The sequence below is a fragment of the Protopterus annectens genome, chromosome 6.part0 (genome assembly GCF_019279795.1).
Source record: "Protopterus annectens isolate FY-2018-M chromosome 6.part0, PAN1.0, whole genome shotgun sequence".
Taxonomy (NCBI): domain Eukaryota; kingdom Metazoa; phylum Chordata; order Ceratodontiformes; family Protopteridae; genus Protopterus; species Protopterus annectens.
The window spans coordinates 440,710,322-440,723,132 of NC_056737.1; positions in this window are offsets into that span (position 1 = coordinate 440,710,322).

A 12,811-nucleotide genomic window follows, 5' to 3' on the forward strand; every position below is an offset into this window, starting at 1 on the left:
TTCTAAGCCACTCCCTTATGGTAAGAACTCACAATGACTCACCCCCCCCTCCCTCTGCCCACCTTCACTTACCCCTAGGAGGAAAACTCTCCTTTCACGCAAGCACCTGGGCCACCATTACCAACAACCGCTGGGTTCTCAACACAGTGTCCCAGGGATACAGATTTTCTTTCCATACCCTTCCAACCTCAAAAGGGTTCCCAGATCTACCTCCAAACCAGTGGGTAGAGGCTCACAAGCAAGTCCTTTCCCTGCTCTCTGTGAGGGCAGGAGAGCACGTTCCTGCAGAACAGATAGGCCAAGGTTTCTACTCCAGACTTTTTCCTGGTGCCCAGTAAAGAGGGCACCTGGCACCCCATCCTCAATCTATCCATTTTAAACACCTTCCTGGTGATCCCAAAATTCAAAATGCTCACCCTCCTGCAGCTGCTACCCATGCTCTCCAAGGACACATGGCTAGCCACCCAAGACCTAAAAGGCCTACTTCCACATTCCTATCAGGGAATCATGCAGGAAATATCTCCGTTTCAGGGCAGGATCTCAGCACTTTCAGTTCTCTGCACTTCCCTTTGTCTTATCTACTGCTCCCAGAATTTCCACAAAATGTCTGGCTCTGGCCATTGCCTTTTGCAGACAAAGGAATATCCAGATTTACCCATACTTAGATGACTGCCTAATTCAGGCAGACAGCCAGGAAAAGCTGCTCAAGCACCTGGCCTTTGTAAAGTCCCTACTAACTTCCCTCGGGTACACAATCAATGAAAAGAAATCCAAACAGGTGCCCACCCAAAGGATTATATTCCTGGGACCAAGCCTGGACACAGCATCCCAGATGGCATTCCTTACACCAGAAAAACACATTTTGTCGACAGCTTACTTCTCTCAACTAGCCACCAGACCCCAGTTATCTGCAAGGAAGATCCTGCAAACTCTGGGGTTCATGGCATCTTGCATACTACACTTTCCATATGCTAGACTGCATATGAGGAAACTTCAGTGGTACCTAATATGCCTTTGGTGTCAACACACTCAAGAACTGGAGACTCTTACACCTATAATTCCTTGCCTCAGAAAAGATATTCTTTGGTGGGCAGCAGCATGCTCCCACAACAAGGAGCTACCTTTCTCACCACCCCCCCACCCAGACCCTCACCACAGATGCATTAGACTATGCTTGGGGTGCACACCCGGATGGCAGGTGCATACAGGGCCAATGGAGCCCACAACAAATCCCTCTGCACATCAGCCTAAAAGAGATGATGGCTGTCCAGCACACCTTGATAGCTTTCAAGCCCCTTCTCTCCCCAGGGGCTCTCCTGATAAAACAGACAACACCACTGTGATGTGGTATATTAACAAACAGTGTGGGACTCACGCCTACCCTTTATGCAGGCTGGCCACGACCCTTTGGCACACAGCCTCTGCCATGCAACTGTGCCTGTTAGCACAATTCCTACCAGGCTCTCTCAACTCTCTGGCAGACCAATTAAGCAGAAATCTGTTGGACTCACATGAGTGGCAGCTTAACAGAAGAACATTCACCCTATTAACTCAGAAATGGTACACCCCGAAGGTCAACCTCTGAAGGTCGACCTCTTTGCCTCCCACACCAACTATCAGCTCAGCAAATTCTGCACCAGGGAGCATCACTGCATGGCTTGCAAAGTGGATGGCCTGTCCTTCCCCTGGGTTAATCTATTGGTCTATGCCTTTCCTCCACTACCTCTCATCCCCAGGGTACTGCTCAAAATAAAGGAGGAAACACCAAGGACATTTCTTATAGCTCCAGACTGGCCTCATCAGCACTGGTACCCCTTGCTGCGCAGCTTGTCCTCACTGCCACCATGGCATCTTTCTCAGATTCCAAACATCCTGACCCAGAGGGAAGGGGAATTCATGCATCCCCAATTGCAGACACTCAATTTGACAGCTTGGCTTATTCCCTAACCCCCGATTAATCTGCCAACCTCAACAAACAGGTTCTAGATGTTATATGTGAGGTCAGATGCCCTAGCACTAGAAAGTCTTATGCTGACAAATGGAAAATGTTCTTAAAGGATACACAGTGGCAAACTCAACTGCATTAATATCTGACTGCTGTCTAATGCAGGTAAATAGATATTAACTGTTGTTTTTATGATATTAATTTATATAGATATAATTTTTATATTTTTCTAAATATCTCAACAACCAAGTAACATAGACACAACTCTTTTGCCTCACGTGAAAGCTCTCAGCTAGATAAATAAAATGCTGCTGACAGTATGTGTGTAACTTGAGTGGTCGCTGAGACATTATACGTTGTTTACAACATATTGCAAATGTAATAGTTACTGTGTTTACTGTGACTTGGAAAATTTGGTTTAAGACCTAGAACCTAAAAAATACTACTACTGTAAAAATAGTTTATGCTGAAGTGTTTGCCATTTATACTTCTTCCATAACCCCTATGGTTCCAGGGGTATGAACATTTATTTGAAATTTGAAGACATAATTTGATTCTGTCAAAAGGCTTTGGCTCCACCCATTGGAAGTTACAGTGAAAACTTCCTGAGCTCTACTGGAGTGAATGAGTTAAACCTTGCCTGTGATATAAATAGGACCTGCTGGAGAGATAGGTATGTATCCCAGAGACTACCCCATCTATGGAACAGGCTCCCCATCCATGTGAAGCAGAGTTCCTCCCTAACCCAATTCAAGTGCAATTTGGACAACTGGATGGGAACCTGGAATTCATCCCTGATTTGGCACCTATGTCTCTAATGCAAACAGGTAATCTGTAAATGGTACATCTCCCAGGCCCATGCTTACACTTATCAAGGGTATCAGAATTTGTCAGAGATTTGGGATGCATGGCTAGGCTTAAAAAGGCCCTTGTGGTCATTAGCCTAGTAAACACCTATGAAACTATGAAACTATAGCAATTCCACATGAAAAAAATACTATCAGTTGGTTGGATATAAACTCTAACTTCCCGACATCTAACATGACCTTATACAGTTTCACACAACTAATTAACAGCCCCACACATTATAGCAAGACATCAAATTCTGTATTAGACTGGATCCTAGTATCAAACCCTAGTAAATTCACCACCACAGGTACAAGGTTAGATTCTCTCAGTGACCATTATCCAATATATGCAACCAGATATCTCACACACCCATGTACACAACATGTTTATAAAACAACAGACAACCTGTTCAAGCTTAACCCAGAAATGTTCATTATTACCCTGTCATTTACTGACTGGAACATCCTAAACATAATCCCCTTCGATGATTCTCTAAGCAAATTCAATACAACTTTTCATAAATATTCTAAATAGCCTTGCAGCACCTGGAAGGAAGAGAGTTAAAACAAATAATGCAATTTGGCTATCCAAAAGAGTAAAATGCTAATGCAGGCTAGAGAAAGAACATTGAAGGAATGGCAAAAATATAAAACACCATGATATCTCGAAAACTTCAGAATGCTTTGCAATCATACTAAAAAGTAAATAAACAAACACAAAAAAGCTATACTATAACAACATTCAGGATAATAGTAATACAACCCTAAAAAATCTGGTCAGACATTAAAGAAATCTTACACTTTAGTTTTCATTTGTAATAGACTCAGGGAATTCTTCTGCAGTAAAGGTAGCATTACACAACATTACAACAGCAAACCAAATTCCCAAAGGCCAGCTGATAAGATGATCAAGGAGCTAAAGGTTGCATTTACAGAGGAACTGAAGACGTGGACAAATAATATGATATGCAGAAGGCCTGTCTCTGCAATAAGGAATGGGAAGAAGAACAAACACAGAGGCATCCATCGTATTTAATATTCAGAATTGAAAAACTCTGACAAAAACTAACACTTTGTTACCTACTTAACTTAACCCAGCTTTAGATCCTGTAGGTATTTGTCTGCAAACCCTTTTACAGAGTTGGAGATTATGTAAAATAAGAAGAGTACAAAAGCTAAACAAAGTGAGCAACATTTTTTCTTGTCTCTTCAGTTTCTGAAAATGTTGATTTACATTGAGAAGCAAAAGTATATTCTCCTGAGAATTCTGTTATTTATCTGTGTCTTGAGCTTTGGTTTCAAGGAATACCTCTGTATAATGCCAGGTGGGACAGCTGAAAACCTCTGGCTTTGTAAACTTGTATATACTATTTTTACTTTTAAGGTTTAAACTAGAGCAACATTCACTTGATAGCAGACTAAAAAAAAATAACCCCCTGGATTTACAAAGCCCGTTGTAGCATGCAGGAATAGTTTAAGAACTATTTTCAGCAATGTGGCCGACGTGCGATCCAGGAACGAGCTCCCAGGACGTGCACATGAGCTCTTAGGCTAATCTTGCACGGGCCAAGCTCCTGTATGCAAATTACCCTCATTTTCAGGTGAAAACCATACAAATGAGGGTAAATTGCGATCCAGGAAGGAGGCAGCAGTCAGTGCAGGATGAGTGCAGTCTGCAGAAATGTACTCGGTTAGTAACTGAGTACATTTCTGCAAAGAAAACAAACGGAGCTATGACAGCACCAAATAAAGGCTGCATATCATTGATGAAGCATGCCAATGGCCAAGTAGAAGGCCACTGGCATTGCAAAATGTGTAAAAAATAAAAAAAAAAAAACAACTTTTAATTTACTTTCACTGATCTTGCCTGTTTAAGTATAGGGCAGTGGCGCGCAAACAGGATCGGGGGAAAAATAATAAACCAAACCTAAAATAAGCATTCTAACTAAAAGCAGCATTCAGCCATGCAAGTCAATGGCAGTCATAAGACAACCTAGCCAGTGAGTAATGGTTGCTAAGGGGGGGAGGCTCAGTGTGGGACATGTAACTATGCATTAGCAGGCAATCCTATGCGAATGAGGGGAAGGATAGTGAATTCCAGATTTCCCCAGGGTGTTAGGCAGGTCCTAAGAGTGTAAGAGTAGAAATAGCTGGGTGCAAGACTAGGAGAGAGGTGACATCATGGGGTGGGGGGTGTCAGGCGTACTGTAAGTGGACTGGAGCCCTGTGGCCCGGGACTGCTCCTAGCTTAGCACAGCTAAGCCAGAGGTGTGTCCAAACAGCCTAGCACTCCTTACAAAGTGTAAGCAGGTGTGCGTGCCATGCACTGGGTTTCACAGGAAGAAAAAGGAAGTTAAACCAGGAAATAGCAGCTCTGTGCACATTTGAGCACACAGGCTTAAACAGGCAGGCAATGGGAAGGGAAAACAGCAGTATGAAGGTAATCAAGGAGAACTAGCTGAGCTGCCAGGTGAAATGTATCAGAATCAGATAATTACACAGGCAGCAGCCCAGCCCAGAACACCACTATAAATTAAGCAAACACCTTCCCCCCTGTTTTTTCCACACTCTACACCACCGGTGTATGCAAGCGGGGAAATTTTTAAAAACAAACCTACAAAATGAGAAGGGCTGCAGCAGGCAAATAGAACAGCATGTGCAAGAGGCTGAGGGTGGTGAGGATGTGAATGCTGCTGAACAACCCACAGTGAGGAGACAGAGAAGAGTGTACAGTCCCAGGGTAACCTACAAGGGGCTACATAAGCTGGAGATAGTGGAGCTCTATAGGGTGGACAGAGACCTCCTACAGCAAATCGTTGAGCTGCGCAGGCCACACCTGACACACCACACTGGCCAAGGGAACCCATCCCAGTGGATACCAAGGTATGTGTAGGCCTAGGTATACTAGCCACAGGTACCTCCCAAACCACAACTGGGGATACCATGGGCATCTCACAGGCATCAGCATCCAGAGTATTCCACCACTTTCTGGATGCCATGTCAGCACATGCCAGTGAGCACGTATATTTCCTCAACACCAATGAGGTGCTGACCAGCAATATGCATCTCTTCCACCAAATAGCAAACTACCCTTGGGTAATGGGTACTATAGACTGTATGCATATATGCATCAAAGCACCACCTGGTGAGCAGGGTAGGGCCTACAACAACTGCAGGGGCATCCCCTCCATCAACTGCCAGGTCATATGTGATGCCCAGGGCATCATACTGAATGTGTGTGCTGGCTTCCCTGGAAGCTATGACGATTCACACATATGGCATCTGACGCAGCTGTACCACAGATTTGCCAATGTTGACATCCCCTACGGTCACCTAGTGGGTGATGCTGGGTACCCACTGGAGCCATGGCTGATGACACCCATCAGAAATGCACACACACCTGAACAACAATGCCATAATGAGGCACACACACAGGCCAGACATATAACAGAGCATGTGTCTGGGATGCTCAGGTCAGGGTTCTGGTATCTGAACACAGCTGGTGGAGCCCTGCAGTATTCACCAGCTACATGTACCCAAATTGTTATGGTATGTGCTATGCTACACAATATGATCCTACAGAAACAGCTGCAGCAGGAACAGCATGGGGTAGGGCCACACAGCCCTCAGCAATACCAAGGCCCATACAGGCACAGTGACTCAGAGGAGGAACAACCTTAGCCTGCCCCAGTAGGCAGAAAGGGGCATGCCCAGTATTCCCTAGCCTTGGCAAAGAGGCAACGCATAGCATATGCACTGACACAGTAGGAGCCCAGGGAATGACACCTCTCTCTGACTCACACAGACAGTAAAAGGGATGCCAAACATGACACTACCTGTGCCCAACTATGTATAGGGAGTGTACTATATGCATCCGACATAGGCAGCCCTCCAGCACCATCCTCAAGTCCGGCACACCCTCAAGGTAAGTCAATCAACCTACCAATTGCCAAATGGAGCAGAATGTGTTCTTACCTATGGTATGGATGTGAACATGCAAGGGAATTGGGTGGCTGAATATCAAGGCAGCAGACAGTAGACAGCCATAGTGGCATCATGACATCTGTAACACATACTGGGGTCACCATAGTAGCCAGTACTATACAGAGTGACAAAACCCACTGCAGAAAATGGCCTGAGTGACATGGGTGCCCATAAGAGCCACGCATGCCAGTCAGGAAGGTTCACATACCCAACAACAGTCTCAGCCAGCAGGACAGGTGAAGACTAACACAAACAAATGCTGTACTATGGCCTCTGAATGTGCCCTATGGGTAACCCCCTCAGGCCTACACAGACAGACCACAGCAGGCCAGGCAGTCGGATGTAAGTTGTGAATGCTAGGAAGTCAGAAACTAATATGTAGGTAAACAAAGCTAGGATCTGTAGTACACTGGTAAGCCTCTAGCCAGCAGGATAGGTAAGACTACAGACTGAAATGGAGTACCTGACCTACCAGTACAGTCCTAGTAAATGTATACAAGTGTCAGGTGCACCCCCCCCCCCATCCATTGTACACTTATAGCAACAGTCAGGTGTGCCCCCCCCCCCCACTCCTATGTAGAACAGTAGAAACAGTCAGGTGTCCCTTCGCTATGCAGAAATGTAGCAACAGTCAATGGCAAATGACTGACGGATACCCTGCAGACACAGCATGCTACCTGTTGGTGTACAACACAAGGACAGCACCGCAGTACAAACTACCTGGACATGATCCACACATGCAACACAGATGGCCATACTGAGCATGCTCACACACTTAGAGGAATGAAGGCGATGTCAGTCAACAACATACTGAGAGGTCATACTGGGCATGCTCACACACTTAAACACATGAAAGCCATGTCTGCAAACACCAGTGGACCAGACATATCTGGAAGCTGCAGTTCTCAGTGCAGACACATGTCAGTATGCACCACTCCTGCCTTGTACACACAGTGGATAGGAATACAGACAAATATGTAAGAACAATACACTATAATAAGCCACAAGTACACAGGCATAGATGTGTGGAAAAGGGTGACCATGACAAGGAACCATGCCGGCCTGTCCCAACTGGCACACAGCCAAAGGGCCCCCAACACATGAGGTGCGGATGTAACCCACTGTGGATACTAGCCACCAGTACCTGTCAGCATGATAGATTATGTGGTGCACGTGCCAGCTGTGCAACAAGACTGTACAAGGAAGTAGTCATCTAGTAGCTGTATACACGTACCTGTGACATATGACTCCCTGTGTGATCACCCCGGGATCACATCAGTCGCCCTGCTAGACAGGGGTCCAGGGAAGTAAATAGTGTGGGAAGAAATAGCCAGGGAATTGTTATGGCTAGGCTTGTATAGGCCCTAGGGCTGATAGCCTAGTACCAACCTATGAACCTATGAACCTATGTATGTGGCATGTCAACCCCTACATGAATGGGGTATGGCTCATGCACACATTTCCCACCCCATAGCAGTAGTATGACAAGCCTGCTGAGGTCAACCAATGTGAATTACACCTTTGGGAGAGCTATAGCTCAGTAATATGCATGGTGCATCCCATAACTGCGTACTGCTGTAGTGATAGACTAGTTAGGTAGTATTTCTAACCCCAGACCTGTCAATTGTGTGAGTGTGTGCTTGTGTGCATGCCTGTCTGTCTCTTAATTTATAGAGAGAAATGCCTGTTAGGCTACTCACAATCCGTACAATACATATATTCAACTTTGCAAGGCTGCTGATGTCACTCACCTAGAAATACACCTCTGGGAAAGTGATAGCTCAGTAATCACTGTAGCATGTTCTGTAACTGTGTACTGCTGTAGTGTGATAAACTAGTTACATAGGTGTTTGAGCCCCAGACTTGACAACAGTGGTGTGTGTGTGTGTGCGTGTGTGTGCGTGTGTGTGTGTGTCTGACTGAGTAGAGAGCAATGCTTTTTAGGCTACTTACACTCTGTACAATACAAATACTCTACTTTGGCAAGGCTGCTGATGTCACTCACCTAGAAGTACACTTCTGGGAAAGTGGTAGCCCAGTAATTGCTGTAGTGCATTCTGTAACTGCATGCTGCTGTAGTTTGATAAACTAGTTAGGTAGGTGTTTGAACCCCAGTCCTGTTAACTGTGTGTGTACGCATCTGACTGCATAGAGAGCAATGCTTTTTAGGCTACACACACTCCGTACAATACAAATACTCTACTTTGGCAAGGCTGCTGATGTCACTCACCTAGAAGTACACCTCTGGGAAAGTACTAGTCCAGTAATTGCCGTAGCGCATTCAGTAACTGCGTACTACCTAACTGTGATAAACTAGTTAGATGGTGTTCGAACCCCAGACATGGCAATTGTGTGTGAATCTGTGTGTCTGACTGAGTAAAGAGTAATGTTTTTTAGACTACTCACACTCCGTACAATATAAGTACTCTACTTTGGCAAGGCTGCTGATGTCACTTACCTAGAAGTACACCTCTGGAAAAGTGATAGCCCAGTAATCACCGTAGCACATTCTGTAACTGCGTACTGCTGTAGTGTGATTTAGAACGGTGGTAGTGTTCCATCTCCATCTATGGCAGTTCCGGATGTTTTGTGTGTGTTTCAGTGTCTGTGTATGGAGCAATGCATTATAGGTTATTCACTCGCAGTACATTCCAAATACCTTACTTTGGTAATCCTGCTGATGTCATTAATTGTGAAATACACCTTTGGGGAGGATGTACTTCAGTAATGCCCGTGGTGCATACTATAACTGTGTAGTGCTGTAGTGTAGTAAACTAGTTAGGTAGGGGTTTTACTCCCAGACATAACAGGTATGTGTGTGTGTATGTGTGTTTGTAACCTGTATCCTGTGTAGAGGTGGTTGTGAGTGTGTGACACCTGTGGGCAATGTGGAGGGGTTTTGCTAATTTCATTTATGGTGGCCCCACTATATATCACAATGTCAACCATACAGGGATAACAGATGTAAATAGCTGAGAGGCTGGGGTGCAAAGCCATACCCATACCCATACCTGTGACATCAAGGCCAGCCAATCACAGTTAGCAACCCCACTGTGCCTTCACATGTGACTCACAATGGACATGCCATGCCAGACAACATGCCCTGTATGGACAGATGACAGTGACATCAGGGAATGCTGTTAGCATGCTATCAATGTAGGTGCAGGGTAAACCTGCTGACCATTACCAGTCTCTGCCACAGGTGGGCAAGACTGGCACATCTGATGATAACCTTTGTTCACAGCATGGGCAAGACACCCCAGGTGCAGTTCCACATGTCACTGTACATGCATGTGGGAGGTGTGCATATCCTAGACACCATCCAAGTCATGGACTAGGGAACACATACATGGCAAGTGATGCACAGCATTGGCCGCACACAATAGTCACCCAGGTGACTGGATGAGGGATGCAATACCCACCTGTGTGGGCAAATGCAGAAACTACAGGCCTGTGCTACAATGCAGACCATTGTCATGTGACCTGATGCCAAGGTATACCCATCGCCTACCCTTGTATAGCCTGCTGGCACTGTTGGCCACCACACTCCCGTGCAAACATGCACCCATGCACGTCTGAACTGGCACCCTGTGTGTTCATGTGTGTGTTATATGGTGCATATGTCCACATCCACATGCACTACTCCCCCCAGTGCACATTGAAGCATGCTGCCTGATGTCTGACACCCCCTCATACACACTGCCCATATGACCTCCATATGACCCATGTGGTGCATGTGTTCCCTTCACATTGATGTGTTGTGGCAATTCCACTAGTGATGAGTTGCACTCCTGGCCCTGCCAAGTGTTTTAATGTGTGTGTGTCCCTGTGTGAGTGTGCCTGTGTTGACGCTGGCACCTGTTCATGCAGACAGGCACTTGTACGTCACCTAGTGTATATCTACCATATCCCTGTTGCAAATGTCACTCATCATCACATATATGTTCTGAGTACTCCCCACCAGATAACCCCATGTGGTGCATCCAATAACAGCATCAAACTGTGATAGCACTACATAGCTGTCGGGAGTTCGATACCCTGTGCTGGTAGGTGTGTAACACAAACATGCGTCAGTTTTACCCTTCCATCCCTCCTTGACATTTATTTGCCTCTATCTGCCTTCCCCACTCCCTTTCTGGCAGATATGGAGGTCCACACCTACTTTGCTTAGGCAGCAGCATGTGTATTTTAAGTGATGCTCATGATCAGCTGATGGCCTCTGCACAAATTGCAGCCCTCCCCTAGCTGATTGCATATGGAACAGCTGTGGTAACATTCCCATGGCCAATTGCATGGAAATGCACTCCAATACCTGGGAACATCCTGGTGGTGTTGGCCCTTGTTTGTCACTGTGAGCAGGAGCTAGAACTGTCATTTGGAAAACAGCATCTCAGATGGGTTGAGGATTTACCTCTAGCAACATACACTGTGGAAAGAGGGAAACAAACAGGAGGGGGATGTACCTGACCTGACTGCAGACTGTAAGTGCTGCTATACTGCACATGGAGTAATGCTGGTTTAACGGTGTTTGTCTGGATATGCCTGTCGTACATGTCACAATATCTGCATTGTCAGTACCATGTATATGAGGAATTCCTATCTGCAGGGTCATCTGCAGACTGGGCAGTGTTGTGCCTTTGATTTCATGTGTTAGCCACAATGCATCTATCTGTGGAATGCAGAAGGTAGTGTGAGGATTGCAGTCTGTTGATGGTGAAGGCCATGACAGTTACTGACTACATATCCCTCATTGGACATATGTTGCAACAAACCTCGTTACAATGGTAGATTTATGAGGGTATCACAGCAACATGTCTATACTGGCCCTATGTATGTGCTGTCAGCCACACCTCTGTCAACCTTTGTACATATGTCATGCATGAAGTGGTGCATATGTGCTATACACCGTAAATAGTGTTATCATTTCTGATAACAAGCAAGTGATATATCAGATTGCTACACATGTCATGTACAGTAGGGGTTACATTTCATGCTATAACCTGGACATTCTGTGGATGTTTGTACAGTACTGAGGTCTGGGTAGTGATGGTGAATGTCGGCAGTGTGTGTATTGTTAATATGTACTGTAGCCTGTGTACCCATGTTGTACGTTGTCTCGACCCATGTGTCATCAGGCTTGCCTAACATACTAGTCCGTGTATGTACACGGCCTGGTTAGATAAATCATTACAGTGACTGACTCCGATCATCATCAGTTTTTGGGGTGTCCCACAAGGGACATTTATGTCTTTGTTTCAAGATTAAACCTGGCGTGTCTCTCTCACTGGTAGTATCCTGCCTGTAGTCTGGATAGCAGTGGTGTGTTTACTTGTATCGTGTGTTAGTATGTTTCACCTGTCTAGCTGCGGGGGGGGGGGTTGATGCTACGTGCTACACGTTTGATTGGACCCCTCAACCCCCATTGGCATGGCCTGTGAACATATGTAATTCTTAACTGCTTTATCATATCCTAGCTCTATATATATATATATATATATATATATATATATATATATATATATATATATATATGTGTGTGTGTGTGTGTATATTTATACACATATATACATATATATTTCTACATATCTATATACATATATATATCTGTATATGTATGCATGCATATATATATATATATATATATATATATATATATATTGATGTGTATAAATATATATATATATATATATATATATATATATATATATATATATATATATATATATATATAATGACATATGGATGTATGGGTGTCTGCATATGTATATCTGTATGTGGGTATTTAATTATATTCTGCCTCTCTATGTATACATTTGTACCATGGAGAAGGGGAGGTATAACTCCATGTAGGTATGGGTATATATACACACACACCTCTTCATTTCTACATCTACATCTGGTTATTCCGTTCTTTGCTATGTACAGCAGACTGCTGCAGTGGGACTCATAGCGGGAGTGACTGCCCGTTGGGTGGATGCCCTGGCCAATGCACACTATTGCTTACATCCCTGGGGTGGTCAACAAAGAACCACTC